Here is a 26,937-nt window from a genome sequence, read left to right as displayed (position 1 = left end):
TGAATTCAAGACCTGGGACAGTGTCAGGACACACTTCTGAGGATCCGGGAAAATGCTACAAATGTTACAAAGGAGCGTTTACCATCCTGTATGTACCAGTAGGGAAGTCCTAACACTCCAGTTGGACAGTTGATAATCTTCAGGGATGAGAGCTAGTGGGGGAGATGAAGAAGAGCTAACAGTCCTGATCTTTACTTTTCCAGGTTCTAGTCAGTGCCATACCCAGCTACGTGTTTCACTGAAACTGCAAGCTTTTCTCTGTCAGACTACCAGGTTACCAGACGATAGGTTCACTAGCATTGTTTTGAGAGTGACTGGGTCTGAGTGTGCTAAATGTCAGCAAGTGTCAGGGTGACAAGATCATTTTGTGATATGCAGACCAGGAAGCCAGGGTCCCAGGCACACAGGTCCTGGTGTCACTTTTGCTCGACATAGCTGCTAATCTGGGTAAGCCACTCGCTCTTTGGCCACAGTTCTCTCTGCTGTGGAAATGACAACCTTTGGTTTGATTCACCTCCCATAGCAGGTTAAAGGATCTGGATTTTCCTGCAGGTCTTGATGTGAGTGTAAGAATCCCCCGGCAAGACTCTTCCCAGTCTGTCAAAGCAGAGCAAAAGGAAAAGGGTGGTGATGGCTTAAATGGACCCAATGGGTGGGGACAGTGCCACGCTTTTGTTGCACCAAGTCAGTCATTGTTAAAGATAATGACGAAGACCGCCCTCCCTGCCTTTCCAAGTTCAGAGAGAGATTCTGGCTTCGAACTTCGCCTCCAGTTGAATTGGCTTGGCTCTCAAGTGGAGCTGAGCACTGTTTTCAAAGGGAATTGGAAAATAGCATTCTTATTCCTCTCTCCCAGGAGCAGTCAGAAGCAGTTCGGAGCTTTGCATGTGCCTGTTGAATAATAGGTGAGCTGAGCTCCCCGGGTGAGAAAATTGTTCTCCTTGGGAGGAGAAACGGAGCATCTTCCTGGGAAGCTTCCACCTCTTCCCGTTTCCAGCCTAGATGCCCTAGATATGGGTACCTGGGTTCAAAAAGAGACCGCCATCTGGGTGTCCACTCACGGACCCACGCTATCCACTCTGGCCCGAGAAGAACCCCTGGTTCCTTTCAGGCAATCATTTTTTGTTCTCGAAGCCAACTTTGCAAATCTCAGTTGTATCAATTAAAGCTCAGCTATGCGAGAGAATTTGCTATTTCCTACTAAGGTCTCACCGGGTGAAATAGACACTTTCTCAAGACTCCCGGCCTTCCTCTGGGCTCTCTATGCACCTTTCATCTGTATCTCGTACGTGTTTCGGTGACTGCATGCTTCATTCGGCACTTGAGTGATATGTCCCTTTGACTGTCCAGTCTCTTTCCCATGGGACGGGGCATTCCTACCGGCAGGGAGTGGGCCTCATCTGCCCGTCCTGCGTGCCTGCTCCCGCTCAGCGTGTGTTTATTAAACCTAGTTAATCATCCTCACAGTCCCTACAGTAGTCTTCCAGGCTGCACTGGGTCTGTGACATCTTCTATAATCACCCTAGTTTGACGGTACCTCCCAATAATTTATATGTCTGGGTGAAAAAATGAATGCACAAAGGAAAAAACAGCCAGGCAACAGCATTCTTGGAGAGGGGGACGCTACTGGCTTTTGTGGGACTGAGTGGGTTTTGAATGCTATCAGGTGTTCCCTTATGGGGGGGAGGGTCTCTGAAACAATGGCTCCCCACCCCCCCCCGGCTTGATCTTTATTTCTAGCACTTTTAAGGGACCTTATTATTACAATCAATTGTAGGTTCGATGCAGGTGATCTGCATAGACCTCTTTCGATTAGTTTCTGAAAGTCAACATTCGCGATGGACGTTCGACAATGTACAAACGAATGGAACTTTATCCCGCACATGTCACCTCCTTTCTGATTCAAAGTAGGAAAGGAAATATATCGTATCAGGCTGGTGAGAGCTGGCACGGTCCAACCTGCTACACCTCAGTGCTCAGGGGAGGTCGGCGCAGCCTGTTCTATTGAATCCTCTTGGAAGGGTTTGATAAGCACGTGACGTAGAGGAGAGAAAGAGTTAAGTGACCATCACCAATTACAGCCTGGGAGGGGGTGATTAAGAGCGAAATTGCAGGGAGGTTTTTAATTTAGCTGTCTAGAGGAGTCACCCCCAGTCACACCAGGCTCATCAGATCATACACCTGGCTCCGTCCTATCGCCCCGTACTGCCAGTCAGAGCGAATGTATCAGAAAGGGCGTCAAATGGATTGTGCGGTTCCATGCCCTTTGCCTGCATGGCCGCAGGAGCTCCCTTATATTTTATTAGAGACCACAAGAAGGGGCCAATCAAGTTTAAATTAAGTAAACCAAGAAACTACCCAGGGGGAAGTTTAAAGTATGACTCGGTGCCATGTATCCAATTTGTACAATTCTGTGTCGTTGCCAACTTACATAAATATAGCTTTTAAAGCAGGGGCTTTGGGGTGTGTGCGTGCGCGTGCGCGTGCGTGCGTGTGTGTGTGTGTGTGTGTGTGTGTGTGTGTGTGTTCTATTATATCATCTCCTATACCTTTTCATCCATTTTGTCTGAAGTTCACTCGCCCTGCATCAATTTCTCCGTAATGTTGTGTCTAAACCTCCCCGGTAATGCGTCTCACAGTGGCTCCATGTGAGGCTGAGGTGGAGGGTTACTTTGAAGATATGGACCAAGTCAGTGAACGTCCTTTAAACTATAATGACACAGTATGCTATTAGGGAGGGAGACCTGCTAGGAAACAGCGCTAAGCATCTCTGCGTGGCTTGTTGAGTGCCTGGCTTTGTGCTACATGTTGGATCACAACATCTCAGTTGCTCAACGTGTCTGGATGTGGGTTCTACGGTACCGCAGTAGCGTACACTGAACACAGGTGGAATCAAACAAGGAACTGTCTACACATGGCCTTAGGAATATTGTTCATCATCTCTGAAATCACTTATTTATATATACAACAGACATGGGCGATATAATTGAGCTTCATCTTAGCATACCCTTATTGTAAATATTTATAAATCACTGTTTAATTAATATGATGGTTGAAGCTGTTTCTACTGGTAATATGAAGCTGGCGACACTATGAAGTTTCTGAACTCTATGCAAACTGAGTGTTTGTAAAAGTGATAAGCCTAATTTATTTTTTTAGGGTAGGAGGAAGTATTAAAAGTCAGGGTTAAATTTAGGACCTTGTACCTCTTCTTACTACTCTGCTAATAATATTCTTGCATGTGAGTGTAGAGTCTGTTAACTGTTCAAGGCCTCTTAATTAAATTAGGAATAATGAAATATTTTCAAGATTCCCTATTAAGAGTGTTTGCTGCTGAGGACAGTTTCCTTTTAGGTTTTAGTTTGAATCCTACCTTGCGATCGTGTTGTCCTATCTAGCAAGGTGGCCTCATAAAGTATGGATAATTCTCAATTCAGTACTATGAGAACACCCAACTCTTTTCTCTCTCTCCATTTAATGGGCTTAAATAAGTAAACTAAGTTAATCAGGAAAGCATCCAGTTCCAGTATATTTTCAGTTCAGACTTGTGCGATGTGAATTTATCTGTTCTCCATGTTCTGGCAGAGAGGATTCAAGACAATGGGGTCATTTAACTCCAGATCTACCAAGTGTCCGAAAAGACTTGCTATTCCATCTCATTTTTCTTACTTCGCTGAGATGTAAAGTATTTTTACTCCTTTACAAGTAAAGGTTAAACCATCAAACAACTTAACAGCATATTAGTAAATGATTTTTAAAAATAACTATAGCATTAACCAAAGCATTTGTTTTCCTAAAGAACCCCCCCCCCCGGAAGCTCCCTATAGATATAATTGCCTTGCTTTATTTTTGGAAGACTGTATTCTATTTTTGTTCATTCTAGAATTTTCTCTATCCTTATTATGCAATCTGATCTTAACTAAGTAACTCAGGCCAGTTTTTAGCGAAAAACTTCTAGCAGTAAAAAAAAAAGCATCAACTTCAGGAAAAGCGTTCATTATTTTAAGGATGTGTGCGTAAGTCAGTTTTGAACAAACCAACTTATGGTACTAATTGATGTTATCTTTTGACAAATTCTAAAATTTTTCGTGACTCACAATCCATATTCCTGATAAGTCCATGAACGAAGGATTTCTCTAATGGCTTCAAACGGCAGTATGACGGGTGGAGATACAGGGAAAAACATTGAAATAAAATCAATATGAACTGCAATCTGAAAAGAAGCATGCGAGCCTCCTACTCTCTTGGTCACTGAAAACAGAATACTGGTCAATAATTTCACCCAGTACAAGCACTAGCTTGTCCTACAGAGAGCCTCCGAATCAGCGGCAACGAAGCACAGATCCCGGAGGAGGAAAAATCACACTTTTTAAAAATACAGTGGAATCTTACTTAAACACTGAACCCTTTTTAAAATCCAAAGATGTTTTGGGTAAGGGCAATATAATTTGCATCTAAATAAATCAAGAGTAAAAAGGCTATATATATATATATGTATACACACACACACACACACACACACACACACACACACATATATATCAATGGAATTTGAAACTCTATATGTTCCCAGATTTAAAACATAAGTAGTTCATTTCTATGTTGAAATTTACTGCATAAGTAAATGTTTTTCACAGCTTATCACTGAGCAAAAAGTTCATTAATGGAAAGATACTGTCCTATTTTTTTTTGAAGTTTTTCACCCAAGGTTTTAATTTAGTTACATTTGAAATGACTCACAACATTTCAGTAAAAGCAGCCAGACCTCCCCCCCATCCCATGACTTGAATTTCAAGAAGAAACAAAACTTGTCTTTGTTCTTTGTATTGCTATTTTCACAAAATCTTTTAATAAATTTAATGTGAAGTAAACAGTGTACTAGTCTTTGTTTAAACCTTAAGTACCCTTCAAAAAGTTGTGTAACAAGCAACCAAAATAGTAATTTTAGAAGTCTAAGATCTTGTCAACTGAGCAATTTTATCAGAATCGGTTTAATCAAAGCAAGTGAGTAGACTTTAATGATTGTTTCGGTAGCATCAGAATAAACTACTGTAGGTTGACAAGAACAAATAATGCTGTTACTTTCATATAGTTTTATTTTCTCCTTTAAAATATAATTTTGAATACATTTTGATTTTTAGGTACTGCTGATTTTTACCCCCATTTAAACATGCTTCTATTTGGTTGCAGAGAATACTGCAACAAAGTAAAAATAATTTATCTCAGACCTCACATTTTTCATAGACTGTCAAATTAGAGATTTAAGAGAGGACTATGTATTTTTCTATTATGCTTTATAAAAAGTCTCATCACAATATTTTTGTAATAAGATTTAACTGTAATGCATGTAAGAATGGGGAGGCAATTTGTAATATTTTAGGAAGACAATTTGTAATCTTTTAGAAACTGCTTTACTTTTCTTTATGTAAAAGTCCTTTTTGAAATGTAATATCCAGAAGGGAATGTAAAGTGATGGCTTATGGGCTACATTTTGATTTTTATAATTCACTATTTAATAAAATTTGTGATTGCACAGAGTGCTTTGTTTGAGAAAATTTTAATGAAACTTTAGCTCCTATGGCCCGTAATAAATAACAAAATATAGCAAAGGTAATCTAAGACTGCGCGGATCCACTCAGTTAGAAAGAAGCCAACAATTTTGAATAACTTATTAATGTACTCAATTTCATTTGTCACACCTATTTCTATAATTCACATCACTGATGCAGACAAACCACGCATTGACAATAACAAAAATTTCAAGGCATTTTTTCAAAGGAATAGTTGTATTAAAATTCTAAGTTAATATCCCAGGTAATAAATAAGGCAGGAAAAAGTTTGGCATCTTAATCTTGTTTGCTCTTAGAAAGCAATACTGTAGCCGAGAATTTTGCTAGGCGGGAGAAGGCTGGGCTGACTGAAAGAGCATTTTCTCTCTCTCAGTGGTTTGTGTCAATATTGGCCCATGTGTACTCTGTCTGATTCTATTTATTCTTGTCAGGAGAAGTATTTCATAGAAGTCTACGAGATTTAGTTCAGTTTATTTGTTATCCTGTCTCAAGGCTTACTTAAGTATTTTGAGATAAAGTGCAGGAGTTTTTGTTTAAAAACTGGCTGTAAACATTTAATGAAAATGAATTTTCTTCTGTCAGTTCAGAGAATTTTGAGCACATGCACTTTTTTAAAAAAATATATTTTTAAAAGCAAAATTTCCAAAAGATACATTTTGGTATTTTGAAATACATATCCTTCCTTGCTTTTTAGTTTAGATTTCTAAGTATGTAAACATCGTTATTTTTTCCTACAAGAATATATTTCATGTATAAAGACTTTTATTTTCCTCGTTTGTCAATATTTGCAAATTTTCAAAGCCAGAACAGCACAATTGGTAAATAACTTGTGTTTTTTGGTTATTGTTGTCACATAAAATAACTAAACATATTTAGCATTCAAATACCAGATTTATAAACCACAAAGTCAACACTCCAGAATATCTCGAGTCTTCATATAAAATAAACACTATATGCTATAGATGGAAAAACTGCTGATACCCCAAGACGATTTTATTTTATTTCCACATTACATGCACAGACTTCAACTTATGACTTCAGCTTCAGTTGCTCATCATGTAAATTTTCACTGAGGCAATTAGTATAATTAATTAATTATTCAATAATTGAAATGCAGGTTAACCAACTTCCATATATAAAAGTTAAAAAAAAAGTCCTTCATTCAAACTGTGAACTCTAAGCCTATAAAACTCTTCAAAGAACCCCAAGATATCAAGCAATCTTTTATTTAGCTAAACCTACCCCCCACCTTCACTCTCTTTCATACTTAAATAGTCAGTATGCTTGGAGCTTGGAAAAAGCTAGGAAAGCCTTAATGGATCACTGATTTTAACTAAAGAGTTAGGTGCGTCTCCCTCATAAATGAATTCAAAACAATTTTTGTTTTAGTATTAATAGTTTTCATCCAATGAAAACAAGCGTCTTAGTGTAGGAGAGTAAAATGTTGAATAGGGCACTTATTAGCATATCTTTTATTTTAAACTCAAGGACAAACATCCTAAAACAATATCTATTACACTGGGACAATGGTGGAGGTTTTTTTCCACGTTCTAATATTCCAGCGGTGGACTTGCTCTGAGCCAAGGGTAACATAAGCAGAGTACAAAGCAAAGGACACAGGAATAACAGCAGGAACACATAAAATTGATTTAAGAAAAACAATATTTAATCTTGTCTAAGTCGAAAGCTAATACAGTGGCTGTGGCCGAGGCTGTCTCACTGTGCAAGAGAGGTTTATTCTCCATGTAGATCCTGCCGCTCTGAATGTGCATTTATGATTAAGGAAAATGAGGTGCAGATTTGGAGTTTGATCTGGCCAACATAAAGGATGTATGTACACTCTAAAGTGGACCACACACTTCAGGTACAGTTATAATCAGTAGCAAAAGAATGGTGTGTGTCAGGAAGGTTTTCTCCAGTTTAGAAATAGACACACCAGGTAATGTGTTCCTTTTCAGTCCCTCACTATCTCTTTTGGAAGCCACACATGCTACTAAATTCAGGCTTTCTTTCCTGAATAATCCTAATATGGGAAACATTTCTGTTCAATAATTTTTCCTCTAGCCTTCCAAAACATATGATAATTTGGAAAATTACAATGGGGTAAATTAGGAATCTTGACAAAAGCAGCGAGAAGGGTAATTTCTATTTTTAGTTAAGGGAGGAACTTCAAAGGAATTAAATCAAAGATGATAAAATGTCTCTCTTTTTAGGGCAGTGTTCTCTCTTTTGTTCCTTCTTAAATAAGGTACTCTAAGAGGCTTCTTAGATTTTGGACATCCTGAACCAATCCTAAAGCAGGGCCATAGTCATTTAGGCAAGACTGAACTTATATAATTATTCCTACAAGGATACAAGTGTGTATTTTAGTGTGTGAGACACTGTCAAAAGAAAAAGTTTGCAACAAGTGACATTCAGCTCTGAACCGGGCTTCCGTTTTAAGCATATGAACTTGATTTTGTTGTGTTGGGGGAAAACAGTATTTTTTCATTAAAAATCTTTAACTTGCCTTCCCCAGCCCACATACACAAGTGTGTATTCCTAAAGCAGTATTATTTACTACTCTTACTAAGATAATTCTTCTCCTAGTTTTCTCTGCCCTCTTCGTGCTCACGATCTTGTCACCTGTTAGCATTTTGGTTAGGAACTTTTATTATCTTTTGCTGTTTTCATTCCTTATCGCTTTAAGACATCCTCCTGAGGTACTGTCAAGTCAGACCTAAGCACCAATCACATACCCAGGCAGACAGGTTTCTTTTCTAGCTTGTTCTGTGACAACAGGTAAGGACATGAACAAGTATATTATGGCCCCACTAGGTCAGCAGCTTTCTGCATTTGACATCTGTCAGACAGAAACAAGGGAGAAATGTTCTTATCAATTACAGGAGATCACAGATAGCATTGGGAGTTGGAATGAAGAGGGAGCCGTCCAGTTTTTTTCTGTAAATGGATGCCATCGGTGTCTATTAAAAGGTATTGAGACCCCCCCCCAAAAAAACAAACCACAAAAACAAAAAGAAACCCAACAAACAAAAAGACTCATACATGTTTACAAGCAAGCAAGCACAGAAACAAACAAAAATCCCCCAAACAAACAAACAGCAAAGAAAACAAAACACGTCTAAGCAAAGATTTAGAAGCATGGACTCCACTTCCCGAGTAGTGACATACAGGACGCATTTATTAACTTCTAAGGCCACAGTTAGAAAGAAACCTAATATACTGTGTCAGAGCAAAACCCACACAGCAGCACGATGCATTAAAGATCATCTGTGCCGGTCATTAATTAAATATCAACAGAATATCAAAGAATATCTATACTCAAATAGAATTTTTTTTCATATTATTTTTCCAGAATCAGATTCTATTCCCTAACCTCATTAGAGGAAGTGAGTGAGGCGAAGGGCACTTTTCTTCAGGTGTGGAAGTATAGTTCTTACGGGAAATGACGCGCTCCTGCTAATGAAAATGGTAAATTGCATAGTCAGTCTTCCTCTTTCATTTACATGATTTCTCTTAAATAAAATCATTTACTCAGTGACAGCAAACGCAACCCGCAGATGTTTGATTATTTGCGGAGGCAAGACAGCATATGAACTGATGAAAGTATCATTGCAGTTATTAAAATAGTTGCTACTTAGGAGAACTGTGGGATTCAGAAATAATTGTTCATATAATTAGAAATTGGAAATGAGTCAACAGGAATTGTTTTGGCATAAAAAAGACATTTGAAATGACTTTAAGTGTGGTCCTAATGAAGTATTACCCAGTGCAGATAACGGAGGCAGCAGTCACTGTCTTAGTGCTAAGATCAATGCACGGAAGCATAATGGATTTGGTACAAATAAAGATTGTGATAAATTACATGTATCCTATGGCAACAGTTTATCTGAACATCTTCAAGGCTGGATCTACTTCAAAACTTAATTTTTCTCAATTAATATGTTTTTCTACTCATTTGGTCAAAATGTTGTCCATTAGCTGACAAGACTAGCACAGAGACAGAACGCATTCAGCGTTTGCTTATTATAGGTGATTATGTAACTCTCCCCGCCTCGCTTTTAAAATGCAACATAGAATAAAATATCAGCCTAAGTGTCATATGCTACAGGGAACTCAGAATAAATTATTACACAGTGTGAGGCTAGGAACTCCTCTGTGAACATATTGTATTAAGTGGCTTATTTGGATCCAGCCCATCTGAAAGACTTGAAAACTGCCTAAAACACACTAACTGTAAAAAAAAAAAAAAAAAAAAGAAAGAAAAAAAACAACAACAACAACAAAAACCCAACCCCACCATTGTGCCAACCCTGATACATTCAAACAGTTTTCTCCATCAAGGACTTCATCTCCACATTAAATCAGGGCCAAGCAAGCAGGACTAGGATGCTAAAATGCACACGCACACACACAAAATTTTTGTTAAGCAAAGTCAAAATTAATGACAAGCCAAATCAAGTTTTCTTTGTGTTTAATTTTCAGGCAGCCACATCCAAATATAAAAGAGCCATCAAAGAAAGATATTCATTAATTATTAACTCCCAACAACTTCAGAAAGCAGAGCCCTTAAACCTCCATTGACATCCTTCTGCCAGCCTCCTAATCTCTGGGAGTCGTTGGTAAGAGTTACATTATACACACAGCATGCCACCGATCCTCCTTTTAACGACTGCAGCCACGGAGCTGTTCACTGCAGCCTGGAGGACCACACAAGAGAAGCTATCATTTCTGCAAAGACATTTTAAAGAAACCTTTACAATCTCACATTCCCAGTCCCTTTACCTCTGTCACCTGCATATCAGTGTGTCTGTCACCAGTCCCATGGTAACATATGTGTGCTGAGGAAACTCGTCCTTTTATTTTGTTTTCTCCACTTGAAGTACAAAAAGACCGATGTATTAAAACGTTGGGCCACCCGATAGCATGACCAGCTCAATCTATTGATTATCCCCAGACTTGTCTTTCCAAGATGGGGGGGGGGGGCGGAGGGCATGCAGATAAATGACTTTGCTAAAATTTAGGTATCTACCATGTTATGTTAAGAAAGTGAGCTAATTTAGTTTTTCCCCATTATTATTAGTGTCTCGTGGTTTTTAGGTCAAGGTTAACTGGCTTTCCGTTGACAAGATGAGTTTGTCTCTATGACAATCATATGAAGTGAAATTTCACAGGGAAATTTTAATATATGATGGTGTTCACAACCACGAGTTCAGATGTTCATTCTGGACTTTTAAAATTCTCAGGTCAAAAAAAAAGGCAAGGCAATAAAATGTTTGCTCCTCTCCCCCTTGTGTAAATTGGCAAGATCACAGTCAACTAAATCATCACTGTGCAATATTCAAAATAAAACCTTGTGGAGCGCCCGTCCCTCCAACCCCAATGCTAACCAGGTAGGAAGGGCAATTGAAAATACCTCAGCATGAACTTAGCAACAAATGGCTGTCACCTCGGGGTTTCAAGCTTTGGAGATGACTTTCTACAGATGCATAGAAAAACAAAAGCAAACAGCTATAGCTTGTGGTAGGAGGTGTCTGTTTCCCCCCTATTTCTAGGATGTGCTTCCCACATTCTACCTTCCTTTCCCCTTTTCTCATTCAGTCTTCTAAAGCCATAGCAGAGTACAGAGGCACAACTTCTGACCAAGAGAAGTGTGCAAGGAGCCCTGTGGCTCCTGGGAAATGCCAGCACATTTGATTTAAAAAAAAAAAAAAACAAGTCAAAGGAATCAATAGCAGTGGGACTTGGTAATAAACATTTATTAGCAGATCAAGCCAATTCACCATCAATCCTCCAACCTTTGAGTTTACTCCACATCTGACCCTCTGCCCGTCCTTCAGTTTGCCTCTCTATCACAGAAACTAGGATGGCCAGACCTCAAAATGTTAAGTTTCCAAATGGTTGGAGAGTGAACAGGGCTGGGGGAAAGCGGGACTCTGACAGCTCCCCGTTGAAAGGTTTTATCTCTTTCCTCTATTTGATTAAAGGCCTTGTGTGGAGTTAAGCAGGAGATGCTGCAGAATAATTAATGGCCGTTAGTTCCCCCCCACCCCCGCCCACCCCCACCCTTTAAATGAAAGCTTAAATGGGGGGAAAATGGAATGTCAGTCAGAAGCTGGCTCGTACCAATCATAATAATTATAATCTATTAGAATTAAGCCATAATCATTAGAATTTCTTCTTTTCTCCTACCTTTGATGGCCTGTTTCGTCTGTTTCATTAAAAGCTGGGATTTTTACAGATGCTCTTCATATTCCTATGTTTCTCATCAGAGTCTAAGGCAATTCTAACGGGAGAAAATAGCTCTTTGCCTATAGAAATAGATGTTAATACCTTGGTTACTTGAAGCAAGCAACTTTTGCAATATGTGTTTCTGGTGTCCATAGTCCCCTTTATTTAGGCCCGACCAGCATTTTGTTGTATTCTGCTCTTGTCCAGCAGCTGGACCCTGACCTTCAAGTTTTTTCTTTCTTTTTTTTTTTTTAAAAGAGAGAGAGAGAGAGAGAAAAAAAAGAATTCTTTTCAGATTGCAAGTTTCCCCCTTCTTACCCTCCCACTGACACCATCCTATTCAGAACTGGAGATAACTTTATTCAGCTACACGTCATTGTATCAAATTCAATAGGCAAACTGCTTCAACAAGCGTCTGAGCTGCTGTGGACAGTGATGTCTTCATCCCTGCACCGTCCCCAACTGGCCCCCAGTGCAATTGGATTTTTACCACCGTCTTTTCAGGCATGAAATGAGCACAGTTACAGGGGAAAAAATAATTTCAAACAAGTGTTTCATTACTCCTTTGGGTCACTCTAGATATACTTTCCCAGGAAATTTCTCAATTGGGTGGACGGCATTAGCACCAGGCTGCATTCTTGTGATTCCTCTCTACCTGCTGGAAAGGAGGGAGGGAGGAATCTGTTTATCCATCAAATTTCTTAAACTGCAGAGATTTTTCTGATGCAATGCGTTTGTGTTGCTAGCATCTGCGTGAGAAATTCAGAGACTCAAAGCCGATGAAATGATACTAAGGCCAGGCTCACACACAGGTAGTTGTTGCCTTTGGGTTGCTAGGAATCACGGGAAGATTCTGTGCTCAGAAAACAAAACACCAAGTGTGCCCCCCCCCCCCTTTCCCTGCTCTGCAATATGTAGAGATCACTTTTCGGAGTTTGGGACTCCACAGAGGAAAAATAGAAGTTGCTTAAGGTCAGGAGCACTAAATAAGTGTTCGATGTTGGATGTCCTTGCTACAGAAATCAGCCTGCAGCCTTGAGCCAGGATGACAGGGTATCAGACAGGGTGGGAAAGTGCTTTTCCTCTTCGGATTCCCGAAAAGGTGGGCTTTAACCAACAGCATAGCCTTTTTCTTTCCAAGGTGGATTGTTCTTTGAAATCTTCACACGGATTCCTTTTAAAACAAAAAGATCCTTTAGGATTCCGAAGTTAGAAAAAAAAAGAAAGAAATCCAACCATAACAATCTGGCTCAAACGGTTCTGAACTCGGTCACGTATCCTTGTTTAGGCCTGAGTCGCTCCCCTCCCCCATATCAGAATGCAAAGCCTGAGAGCAAGTTGAATGATTAAAATTAAATAGAGCATCTAAAGTCCTTAAACCAGCCAGCCATTATAAAACATTCTAGATCCTGGAGATGGAAAGGGAGAAAGATCTTTTTTTTTTTTTTTAAAAGCAGACTTCCACCACCAAGTAGGTGTTTTCTACCCCAGCTTCTATATGTGTCCGTAGCAAGTGTTACAGACATTTGGAAGGATTTGAGAGTTTCAAAAGAGAGAAGTTTATACATTAGTGCTGCAAGTTGCAAAACACTGTTGATATTCAAATGTTTATTGTGCAAAATCTGGGATAAGCTTCGGCATGAGGGCCCCTTTAAGTGCCTACAACCCTTGCTAATTCCCCTCAGCATTGAGGCGCGCACAAAGGCCTTAATCCAATTCCACTTTTTTTCAGAAAGCCTATGCTATTTTCCCTCACATAAACTAACAACACTACCCCATCACGCTGCAGAGTGGGTCAAAGAAAGAGCGCTCTCTGTTTATACTTCAGCAACACCGTGTTTCTCAGGAAAGCATGGCTGTGGGACTTGAAGTGCTTCTCCCCAGACCCCAAGGCATCTCTGGGGAGGTGGGGTGTTTCAGACACTAAGGTGGTAAATTTTAAGGACTCAGAAACAAAATGTTCGGGGGAGGGGTGGGGTGGCGGCGTAAAGCATTCATGCATCTGCTGTCTGTGAAAAGAAATTGATCGCTTTAGCCACATTCCTGAAGTTCTGATTTGAATGACACAAGTTGGGCTTCCTTTGATAAGAAAATACGCACATGTTGATAGGGCAGCATTATTTTTCTCCAGAGATTTTGGCTTCCCTCCTCCTTTTCTATTTACCCCACCCACCCCACCCCCAACCCCTAGATCTTGGTCTTCTAATTTTCTGAAGGAATTTCTTATAGTTACCTGAGGAAACTCTTTCTTTCGATCCTTTTATCAAAATGAGAGGTTGAATCAGCACAAATTTCAGGGATCTATCCTTCCTTCTTTCCCTTACTTCATTCTCTTTCCCTCCCTCCCTCCCTCCCTCCCTCCCTCCCTCCCTCCCTCCCTCCCTCCCTTCCTTCCTTCCTTCCTTCCTTCCTTCTTCCGCCTTCTTTTTGTGCCTCTGATTTTGGTGGCAGTTTCTAATTTAGGTGCAAATATCTACCGCTACAAAACAGTAACGGCCGTGCTTGGCGGTAGCCATTACACACTTGCCTCTGATTGTGAGAACAGGAACGACTGAGTAGTAATTAAGTGAGAGGTGCAATTGGAAACAACCACAGTTTTAGCCCAGCACTGCCTTGCAGGGTGGGAGTAGAGAGCTCCTCAGTCAGTTTCAGAGCTGGACTTTGGCAACTGGTATCAGTCAACATCAAGGCACATGGAATTCTGGGTTCCCGGTTCAGAGAGAAATCTGTCTTGTTTTACTGATTTCTGCTCATGACTTCAAACGGATGAAATCTGCCTTTTCGACTTTCCAGTATCTTTACTTTTCCATGAAGCCCATGGGAAAAGAATCTGATGGTTCCTCTGAAGTAAGCAGGTCATTGCCCTGGGACATTACACTCATTGATTCATGTCTATAAGAGAAATAAAGTAAACGATTGGATACAGGGTTTTGTATATTTTAAAAACACTAATCTTTGCAATAAGAGAAAGATTGCAAAACATGATAAAATCAACCTTTTTTTTTCTTGGCTTCTCAACATCTGTCTGGCCTTTCTTCTGAAGCAGTAGTATCTGGGATCCAGTCTGCAAATGCTCCCCAGGTAACCTCTGAGAGGCGGCAAAGATAGTATTTTCTGTAATTAGTTTGTTTAAGAAGAAAAGAAAGTCAATGGTCTCTCAGAATTTAATTATGTTTTAGTGTCTGGACAGCCTGAACCCGAGTGCATGGATGTATGTGGTCCTATTGCTTGGGAAGGATCATGAATTTGAGGATAATCTGGCTGCAGGAAAAGACTAAGTCCAAAACTTACAAATAAACAAGCAATTATAACCAAAGGTAGTAGCTGGGGACAGGGCTCAGCGGGTGTGATCATTTGCTCTGTAAGCATGAGGATCTGGGTTTGAATCCCCAACACTCACATCAGAGGCTAGGGCATGGCTGTGCAGGTCTGGAATCCAAGTTTGGGGGCAGCTCCAGGGAGATGCAGAGAGCTCACTGGCTAACAGCCAGGCAGCCTAGCCAAAGCAGTAAGTTTCTAGTTCAGTGAGGATCCTGATAATAAATATTGTAAAAACAAACTAAAATAAACCATGATAATAAACGGAGAGTCATTAAGAAGAACACCTCATGTTTTGCTCTGGTGTCCCCATATGCAGGTATAGGCATCTGGATCTGCTTTCCCCACCCACCCATGAAAAGTCTGATTATATATGTGTGTGTGTGTGTGTGTGTGTGTGTGTGTGTGTGTGTGTGTGTGTGTGTTTCTGTGTGTGTGTGTGTGTACAAAAATCCTGATACCTAGTAAAAACAAAAGTTTGCATGAAATAGCTTAATGAGGAGTAATTCAGAGCTCAGGAAGCAGGGCCAATCCCACTTGAATCTGGTCTGATACCTAATGGTCGGCTATTACATTATCAAAATTAAATCGCTTATGTAATTAGGGTATTTTCATCCTTGCAGGACTTCTCAGTAGACAGGTCAAAGGCTCGAATGAGCATAGAAATCTCTTTCTCTCTGCTCCAGAGGTCACCATGGGCAACCTTCTGTGTTGGGAGGGACTGAGTGTCCTCTGGTCTGAAGTAATGACAGGACCAGTTCCCTTTACAGAGACAACAATGTAACGTAACTCTAGGAAACAGGAAGTGACATCCTGTAACAAAGCACACTGGGTAGAGTAATTGAACAAATAGTTTTAAATCTAAGGAAGCAATGAAGGTTGCACTTGAACCTGGCTGAGCTCTGGGGGTTAGCATGTGATTATTTGCATAATTAACAGCAATGGTTTGTTTTGTTTTGTTTTTAATGACTTAGGTAAAAGACTTAAATGAAGCATCTCTCTCTCTCTCTCTCTCTCTCTCTCTCTCTCTCTCTCTCTCTCTCTTTCGGGGAGGGAAGGAAGGCAGAAAGGGCAACAAGGAGAGAGGGGCCAAGAAAAACACTTTGGAAGACAAAGTTGAAAACATGGAGTTGTTCAAAATGTACTGATGGCTCAGTGGGTAAAGAAGCCTGGCGACACTTGTTTGATCTCCAGAACCCACACAAATACGGAAGGAGAGAACCAACTCCATAAGGTTGAAGTACTGAGTCTGACTGAGATGATGAGGCATCTAGGGACAGTGAGGCTGCCACCCATGCCTGGGAGTACATGCTGCCCTGTCACATGAGTGTGAGGCGACTGTGATATTGGTGTCACTGGGCAGCCCTGGCTCAGGCATGCCTTCCTTCTCACCAGTCTTTACACAGTCGCCCTTCTATGTATGTTATGGCAGAAATGTGTATACAAACACACATCCCACACACATACATCACACAGCCCGAACCACACAAACCACGCACACATGTACACAGCACCATACCTCATATACTACACATATGCATACACACACCACATATCATATACCACACACACATATATACATACACATACCCGCACACATACCACATATCACACATATACACTCACCTGCACCACACATCATACAGTGCACATATATACTCACATAAACCATACATCATATACTGCACATACATATACTCACACATACCATATACACATGCACACTCACACTCACATGCACGTATATATACTCACACATACACTCATGTACACCAAACATCATATATTACACACACTCACCCATACACTCATATACCCACAAACGCACACTCATGCATTCACACACACTCACACACACACACACAAATACAGATACACACTCATACATATTCACACACACACTACACATCATATAGCACACACGCATACATATTCAGTTACGAACACACCATATACCACATACACACTCACACAAACATACACATACATACTCATACATATACATACACATACTTAAACACGCATTTACACACACATGATACATCATACACTACACACACGCATATACACTTACAAACGCATCATGTACCACACATGCATATACTCCTATGCATATTCACATACACACTCTCATACACAAACACACATACATACACATACTCACACACTCACTAAAGCATATACAAACACACACATGCACACACACGTACACACACACACACTTTAGAGAGTGTTAGTGTTTGGAAGGTTGGTGGTGGTTTTGAATGACTTTGTTTATAAAGGACATTCATCTTGTATAATCCTCACCAGGTTCATTTACTGAGAAAGGAATGAACCGGATTTCAGATTCCCATTAAACCCATCTTAGTAAGACTACGGTATGAGGATGGACTTATGTACAGGGGCTCGGTTGTCTGAAAGAGAGTTAGCCTGTACATCCTGACTCTGAACCTCAGACCTGTCTTCCATGGTTGGCAGGAATCAAAAGATTATGGAGATTTGTGCTGGACCACTAGTGAACTGGGAAATGGGTATCCTATTTGAGGCGCATGTGTATCTTTGGTTTAATTTTCTATTTAAATAAAACAAAGCCACTGCTCAGGTGGGCAAGATAGAAGCAACTGTGAGCAGGGAGAACACTTGGCCTATCTGAATGTCTAGATTGTCATGCCTGATGTGGTGGCTTCTGACACATTAGAAATAGCATACACTGGAAAGGAAGCTAAGGCAGGAGGAATAGCTTCAGGCTGAAATGGGCTACAGAATGAGTTCTGTATTTGGCAGGTTAAAGAGAGAGACTCTGTCTCAAAATAAAAAGTAAAGAGAGGACTGGGTGGGGAGAGGCATAGGTCAGTGGTAGAGTGCTTGCTTAGCCTGTGCAAAGTCTTAGAGTCAGTCCTCAACTCTCAACACAAACCAACCTGACAACCCAAAGCAGCTAGTTACAGTATTCTCCCAATGAAATAATGCCATGTGTTTTCTTTAATTCAGCAGAAAATAGATCGCATTGCAAAGGCAATCATTTGGCTATGACTGACAGTTGAGGGGTTGTAATGGTTGTTCTCATGCCTGGTATTATCTTTATTGGTTTAATCTGACCCCTTCTGGCTGTGTGGGGTGGTCAGATAGACTCAAGCCAATGAGATCCCTGACTTTTTTTGTTTTCCCTGGTAACCTGGTATGTGACACAACATGAAGGCATGGGGAGGCTCTTGGGTAACCAGGGCATCAGGACCTACTTGAAATCTTACATAGCCAAGATCCAAGCCCCCCTTCATGGATCTGTGACTCCCTCATAAGGTCTTAGATAGACATGAATCTGGAAATCTCTTGCTGGGTCTTGTCTCTGAGCTAGTGCTACTATCCAAGGAAAAGGCTGTTTTCTTCTGCCTGCTCTGGGTTCCTTTGGGTCCTCTGGTGTCTTCTTGCCATGATTCACAGTGGGTTCATGTGTTTCAGGGACTGATGACACAAACTACTTCAGCGGGGAAAAAGGTAAGAAGAAGTAAATAAATGAATGAATCAAATGGGTAGGACTGCCATAGGTCGAAGAATAATCCAATCTCTAAAGGCTTTCAAAGTCAACTTAAAATACACAATTCCTTAAACACAAGCCTGCACATGTGCATGTAAATATGTCAGTTTGAAACCTTGTTCAGTTTTTTACAAAGCATTGGAAGAAACCTTAGTTATCACTTTAATTATACAAAAAACATTTCCTTGGAAAGAAAACTCATACATTCAAATGACTAGCTGCCTGTTTTGTCTGGGGTGATCGTGTGGGTGGGAGAAACTCATAGGAAAATAAACTAAGAAATCAATAAATTGTTAGGCAATAAATCATAATGGCTAATTTTGTGTCAAATTGTTTGTTTTAAATGAAGCCAATTTTTTTTAAAGAAGCCAAATGTATAATGGTTAGATGTTTACAAATTTTATTAGATGACTAGTGTAGGCTCACTGATTCTTTTGTAGGTAGGAAGGATACTATCCCCCTAGGGAGTCTTTGATGGGTCTGGGTATAGCCAGGAATAGTAAGACACTTGTATACACCAAGTTATTGCTAGGCAACAGGATCATCACACCCATTTTACAGAGGGGGAAACTGAAGCATGAGTAGATTTACTAAGGAACTTCCTCAGCCACAGGGCCAGTGAGAAGCAGAAATGGAATTAGACTATTGGTGTGCCTGACGTCAATTGCCAGAGCCTTCCATATTCTTTGCCTCTGTTCTAACTAGCCACGTCTCACGGTCTTTATGAGCTAGACTGTGCTCTTTTCCAAGCAGGATGACGTCAAATCTGTGAATTTATTCACCCAAGTTTATGTCCGAGTAAAGGTAATAACTTCAACTATGCAGATTCTGGAATGGACTCATCCAGGAGCTTTAGGAGGCTGCCACGGCAACCCCCCTCAGAGATGCTCCCTGGAGTTCTCTTGGTCCCTTCCAAGCCACTCTCTCTTTCTAAATGAACCATACCAGTTCTATTCAAGGTGGATCGACCAGCAAAAGCTCATTTAAGCTCTCCTCTCAATGGCTTTATCCTACCTCCTAAACTCAAAAGGGGACAGGCAGAAAGGGGCTCACAAAAGCCTCTTCTCCCTGTAGTCCTTGTAATAGGCTCATTAAGTGCCCGCCCGGGCTTGTTATAAAATACTGTGGAAGCAGCTCCTAAGTAGCTGGCTGTTTGTAACAGATAATATCAAACTGGAGAAACATGTAAAAGCACATACAAAAACAGTAAAACGAGATGTACTCTAATGATAACAGCCAGACAAGCAGGGGGAATAATTAGTCACTCCATGTATATGGTGTGGAGTTTGTAGCCAGCTCATTTTATTTGAATTCCTTGTCAACTTTTAACTTTGGTGTTTTGTGTATGGGGCAAATAAAGGATGCTCAATAGGGAACGTCTGTACCACAGGGAACTAAATGATGCTGTGGCCTCTTTCGCTCCCTATTGATTAGTAATATTGCTCTTAAGCCTCACTCAAAGGATGCTGGGGATTGCTTTAAAGGTTTGTTTTCCCTTCCATCAGATAGGAATCTATCTGTGTGAACTAGTCTGACTCATCAATAGCTATTTTCCTTTATACTAATGTCATTTATATTTTGTAATGTTAATGCTGAAAATCGAGTCTTTAAATTGTAATCGGTGTCCAGAATCTGTCGTACTCGCATAAGACAATGAAACAGGGACTCGGCAAACATTTGGCATTGCCCACTGCCTTTTGAGGAACTGTATCTCAATGAGGGGGATTCAGAGTTTAAGGAAGAATTTCTTAAGTTTGGGGAGATAATCCGTACTTTCATTATTATCTATGAAATAAATCTAGCATGTGTAAGAGCATTGTTATATTCATTTCCTCAACTTTTGCTCAAAAATAATCTTTCAATCTCCAGGAAATTGAACATATAACCTCTCCGGCAGTGAAACACTTCCTATATGTAAAAATATGAAAGTCATAAAAATACATTTTTTGTGACTCTTATCAGAGATTTGTGAAATGCTGATATTACTGACATAACGCCTGCTATCATAAATATTTTCCACAAGGAATACTGTATGTAGAATGTCATTTATTTCATCAGTATGTTACTTAAATGGACAAGCTTATGAGCTGACACCCTGTCTCCCATCATGGCCATGCCCCAACTCAGTTGGAAGTCTTTATAAGTCTGCTTATCTAAGTTACAGCTTGCTTTATCAACCCTGATCTGGTTCTGATGGAATTCATTCCAAGATTCCAAAATTAGGCAGCAGAGGGGCCTGACCCTGGATTAGCATCCCCAGGTTCTGGGCCTTTCCCTGCCACTGATACCACATATGACTATCAGTTATTGGCCAAATCATATATTCCATCTGTTATCCATTGTCAAATGAGAAAAAAATTCCCTTGTTGATTTCCTGCCTTTTATTCTACTTGAATAATGTTTTCAGATAATGAACAAACACTTGATCTGATTGACATGTAGGCTCAGTAAACGTAACTCATGAGCTCTGTCCCTTTGGAGAAGATAACATGGTAAAAGTAGCCACAAAACTTTCTAAAAATTATATATCTTGTACTGAAAGCTACTGAATAATCGATAGGCACTTACCCTACCTTCTCCACCTCAAGGTCACTTTTTCTATTTCCCTTTCCTCCTCCTCTTTCTCCTCCTCCTTCTCTTCCTTCTCTTCCTTCTATTCCTTCTCTTCCTCTTCCTCTTCTTCTTCCTCCTCTTCCTCCTCTGCCTCTTCCTCCTCTTCCTCCTCTTCCTCTTCTTCCTCTTCCTCCTCTTCCTCTTTCTCCTCTTCCTCTTCTTCCTCCTCTTCCTTCTCTTCCTCTTCCTCTTCCTCCTCTTCCTCCTCCCTCTTCCTCCTCGTTCTCCTCCTCCTCTTCCTTCTCTTCCTTCTCTTCCTCTTCCTCTTCCTCCTCTTCCTCCTCTGCCTCTTCCTCCTCTTCCTCCTCTGCCTCTTCCTCCTCTTCCTCTTCCTCCTCTTCCTCCTCTTCATCCTTCTCTTCCTCCTCTTCTACTCTTCTTCCATATTGGGCCTTGTACATATGAAGCAAAGGCCCTAGCTGTTTCATCCCTATCACCTTTTCTTTCTTTTTTCTTTTCTCCCTTTCTTTCTCTTTCTCTCTCTTTCTTTCTTTCTTTCTTTCTTTCTTTCTTTCTTTCTTTCTCTCTTTCTCTCTTTCTCTCTTTCTCTCTTCCTCTTTCTTTTTCTCCCTTTCTTTTTCCTTTCCTCCCTTTCCTTCGCTCTCTTTCTTTCTCCCTTTCTTTTTTCTTTCTCTCTTTTGCTGTTGTTGGTTTTTTTCCCCCATTTTGAAACAGGGCCTCACTAAGTGGTCCAGGCTAGCCTTGAGGTCACTCTGCCCTCAGCCAAGACATACCTTGTGCTCTTCCTGCCTCAGTCTTCTCTGGCTGCACTCCTTGGGCCAGCTGCAATATTTTTTCTACAAAAATTATGACACAAAGTAATATCTTCTGCTTTTTAATATAATCAGCTCGTCAAAGTAGACTCTTGTTTGAAGATCTGCTTCGGGACCAGTGGATGTCTTTTGCCACAGATAGCAAAATTCTGTCTTTGATTTATCACTTCCACTTGGCTGATATTCTTCCTACAGATGGAAACACATGTGTACAAACATGTCTGCTTCCCTGTGCACACTGAGGCATTGTATGTGACAACAAGGCTGGAAACATCCTCATGAACATCAGCAAGGACCTGCTCAACACGTGATAGTTGGTGACCTATGTTGCATCGTTCGCTGAGGTGAGCAGGATATCTCTAAAGGATTTCTGTGGAGATGCCTTCAAGTGGACCTATAAGTGAAACAAGCAAACTTCAGAGTGGTATGAAAGATATCCCATCATTTAAAAATGTCTGTGTACATATTATATAAGTATAATGTGTTCTGAAGCTGTGTTAAATACCTAGTCATTGTAAGTGCACTAAGGAAGAAAGCTGGATGGAAGGGCCAGCAGCAGCAGTAGTCTTACCTTTCTCTCTCTCCTTTTCGAGTTTATACTGTATGCACCAACTGCAAAAGAAATAGTAAACTCAAACACTTTAAATCCTGAGTATACGGCAGCATTGTTCTAATGGCTACAGGGGTTAGATAGATCACTGAATCTTTACAACGAGCTCACCGGATTAGAAGTACTGCTATGACCCTCACTTTAATAGAACGAGGTTGGAGAAAGTGAGGTCACTTATCTGAGCTCACAGAGGCAATGAGATCTGGGCTCAGACGCTGTCTCACAGAGGCCGCATATGATACGGAATCTTAGTGACATGGCTGTCTTTTTGCATTGCATTGTAAGTGCCTCTCAGTTGAACAGTGTTATGGTTTTGTTCCCTATTGCACAGCTATGCTATATGCTCCGAAGGACTCAAGCTACACCAGATTCTTCAGTCCAACTGTGAACAGTTTAACTCTCATGGGGATACTTTTTGTTCCTGGTTCACCATTCCATCTGGGAAACTATATATTCTTTGATACAAACAAATGCTAGAATTGTACCTCTCAGCTATATAATGCGTGCAGTCTTTTCAATTTCCCCTTAACAAGTTTGTGGTAAAAAGTTTCCATTGAACAAGTTTTCTCCCCATAATATTATCCCAAATCTGCATTAGCCCAACCACTAGGGAATTCTATAATTTACTCACTTTCTTAGAAATAAACATACTTAGTTTAATTGTAAGTATAACTATGTTTACAACTCTTCCCTATAGCCAGTGTTCACTCATTCTAATAGCCAGCACCAAAGAGAACATCTCGTTATTTACAGATGTACTGCTTATAGCTTTAATAGATGTTAACATTGATTTTATTAGCTGCTGGAGACAGAACCCAGCGCACTTAACAGCCATGGCGGAAGGAATAGGTAAGTCGTTTAGTGATTAGAAAAGGTGGATTGATTTTCTTCCATTGTTGTTCTTCATGCCTCTAATTTCGCAGTCAGTTTGGCAAATAGGAAGCCCTTTCTCTGCATATTTCATGACTTCCCAGCCTTTGCCTCAATTTTCAGTTGTCTCTGCAGGCCAACTTCAAGTTCAGAGATTTGCCTCATGCTGTTTCCCTCCACGGGCAGGGGCACTGAGGCTTTTAGATGTCTCACAAGAGTGTCTTTGGAAGTTACTGGGAGCTCAGTTTGACGTTATAATCAAAACCCATCAGCCCTGAAAACCCTGCCCCTCAGACATGAGTTCAGGAGCTCCCAGGCAGCGGCACCAAGGGCTGGGGCTAACAGAATTGGAAGGAGCAACTTCACAGTCACAGAGGTTTGCTTCTGTCCACGCAGCACAGCTTGGCACCAAATCCGCGGTTCTTCTGCCACAGCCTTCCAAGAGCCAGGATTACATGAGACCCTATGCGCAGCTTCAGAAATGAGCTTTAAGTCTTTCACACATCACGTTCAGTTGGAACCTATTTGTCTGGGAATGTTTTGAAGAATGGAGCTGGGGTTTTGGGACTTGAACAAACATAGAAACGCATTCCTTTCTAAAGACAAGGAACCGCCCCTCCACCCCCACCCCCGTTGCCTTCTGATGCACTTAAAGTAGTTCATAAAATGAAGATCTCTGGAAGAGACTTGTTCTTTTACTAGGCATGGCTCTTGGAAGTTCTTGGAAGGAGCAGTGAGCTTTTGGATCTCATATCAAAGGGTTTAAAGTTAGTGATTTTAAGTGTGGTTGGGTTTTATTGTTCCTCTGGTGGGCTACAAACTTCAACCACTCTTTGACCCCTGCTCCCTCAACCCAATTCCGTCTAATGCTCTGTGACTAATATGGTGGATATTTAATCTACTTTGCAGCTGAAATTACTTTTAAGAATCACCCCCCCCCCATTGGAAAACTTCCTCTGGAGAGAAATTGCTTATTGTAAGCATATCATGGAACACATTTTAAAAAGCTTTTCTCCCAGGAACAATTAAACCTCATCATTATGTTGGTATCACATTAGAAGTGAGACAGGAAAAGAGAGATATTATTCTAGAAGGAAAAATAGAGTCAAAAGGAAGAATGAATGGTAACCTCTCTGATCCTGTTATTTGTGTAAATATGGTAAGTAATGGTGGCCTGGCAAATAATTGTTCCAATGTAATTAAAGTGGGAGACAAAAGTCAATGGAGCACAGTTATGAGATTTAAGTGGGATCCTTTTGGTCCATCTTCTTGTTAGGAACACATGTGGTTGCCCTTTAAGGCTCATTTCAGGATGAATGTGGTCTGGGTATCCCGCAGGCAACACTCTCCTGGGCACTTGAGAAGACACACCCCAAACACCATAAGACTAGAGACTTGTGGTTCCCCTGAGATCAGAAAAGCTGAACCTATTACTTCCTTTGTCCCTAATTAGTGGCTGGACTCTGGAAAGCCTTTTGAGTCTCTGTCTTTGGTGAGAGGTATCTCGGTACATATAAAGCATCTTTAGGACTTTTCTGTGATAACCTTGGAATAAGCTGAACCATAGTTGATCTCTGATGATAGCACAGAGTTAGTGAGAGGTACAGTGGGTAATTTGTTCTGACAGTGCTTATAGCCTTGGCTTCCTACTGTCGATCATATTCAGCATGAAGGTAGGATGAATTGGTTTTCTCAAGAAAACTTCTATTTGGACAGAGACGGAAGCTAAGGATTGGCTAGATCAAGTAAAAATAAGGTCTTGGGAGTTCTACTACTTATTTGGTACCTTCACTTCTTGGAAATTATGTTTCCTTATTTAATGAGAAAAACGGACTAAAATGGTCCTCGGTCTTCTTTAAATCCTAGACTTGTGACCTCTTTGAAATAAAGATGAAGTCATAACCTCTTGGAAATAAAGGTAATTTTCATGTACTCAAGCTCAGGACAGCAGCTTTGGTCTTTAAGCCCGAAGGCTAATCAGACTCAGGCTCTTACACACAATTTTATTTGGAGCAGCCCTGAAAGGTGAGAAGAAATCTGGATTGAGGTAATCCACAGTTAATCTTTTTGTCTTGTTTTGTTCGTTGTTTGTTTGTTTTTGTTTGTATTTATATCTTCAAGGAGCTATTATGATAAATGAGAGTAGAACAAATAATACCTGGTGTTAATCACCCTCTATCTATTTCTTTGCTGACTTCCCATAAGAACAAGCAAGATATATTCTTAGAGAGTTTGTGTGTGTCTGTTATATAATGAGGGCAACTGTAGGTGAGCACTTAAGTCAACCTAGAATGGAGATGATATGATCACAATGGTGGGAATATTTATCAATATACATTGAATATTTGCCATTACATGCCCTCTGAATTAAAATGCATCATGTATCTCAGGGAATTTAACCTTGCAAGATAGACTATTGTCTCCATTGGCAAATTGAGATAGAAAGGTTTTGTAATTCATCCCAAGTTCCATAGCAAGAGAGAGTTTAGTACTTACCATTACCATTTTGAGTCCTTGTCAGGAACCATAGATTGTGTCAGAGAGTTGATGTAGTATGTAGATGAACAGGATTCCTACATCCTAATATCATATACTATATAATCTCCTTCCCTTGAGTGTGGACTACGCCCAGTGGCTCTAATGAGTAGCATATAACAGAAGCATTATTTGGATTCAAAAGACATTGATTTCTGTATCACATGTGTTATCTTTTCTCTCTCCTGTTGACCACTTCTCCCCCACTTTGATAAAGCCAACAGTTGTGTGAGATGCTCTGTGTAGAGGCCCAGGTGACAAAAGCCAAGGAACTTATGTGGACAACAGGTCCTTAGTGACTGCAGCCCCCATCCAGCAGAGGAGGAAAAATTCTACTGTGGAGAAGTCGATTCTTCCAGTGAAGGTTGAGCTGACTACACCCTGAACGAACCCCAGAATATAAGCAGCCAGGCAATGTACATTGTGCTTTTGTGGATGAAAGCTAGAGGACTGTTTTCATTTATATTTGCTTTCCCAAGTCACCCAAACAATGAGAAATGAGTATTGTTTAAGGCTATTAAGTTTTGAGGTAATTTGCTACTGTCTTAGTCGGGGTTTATATGGCTGTGATGAAACATCATAGACCAAAGCATCATTTATAAGAAAGGGTTTAGTTCAGTTTACAACTCCTAGGTCACACTCTATCACTGAGGGAGGTTAGGGCAGCAATTCAAGGCAATGTCAACTGTGGAGGAGTAGAGAGGGGATCCCATTCTATATGGTCATGACTATGTGGGCCGATGGGCTGGTTTTCAGTTCTTATGATTGAAAAATTGAAATGTGGACTTTTATGTGAAAATATTTAACTGTAACATATGTCTCCATTTCTTCCTTCCTTCCTTCCTCCCTCCCTTTCTTCTTTCTTTCTTTCTTTCTTTCTTT

Source organism: Rattus norvegicus, chromosome 1, assembly GCF_021556685.1.
Source record: "Rattus norvegicus strain SHRSP/BbbUtx chromosome 1, alternate assembly SHRSP_T2T, whole genome shotgun sequence".
NCBI lineage: Eukaryota > Metazoa > Chordata > Mammalia > Rodentia > Muridae > Rattus > Rattus norvegicus.
The sequence above is the reverse complement of the archived record's forward strand: the minus strand, read 5'-3'. Positions refer to the sequence as shown.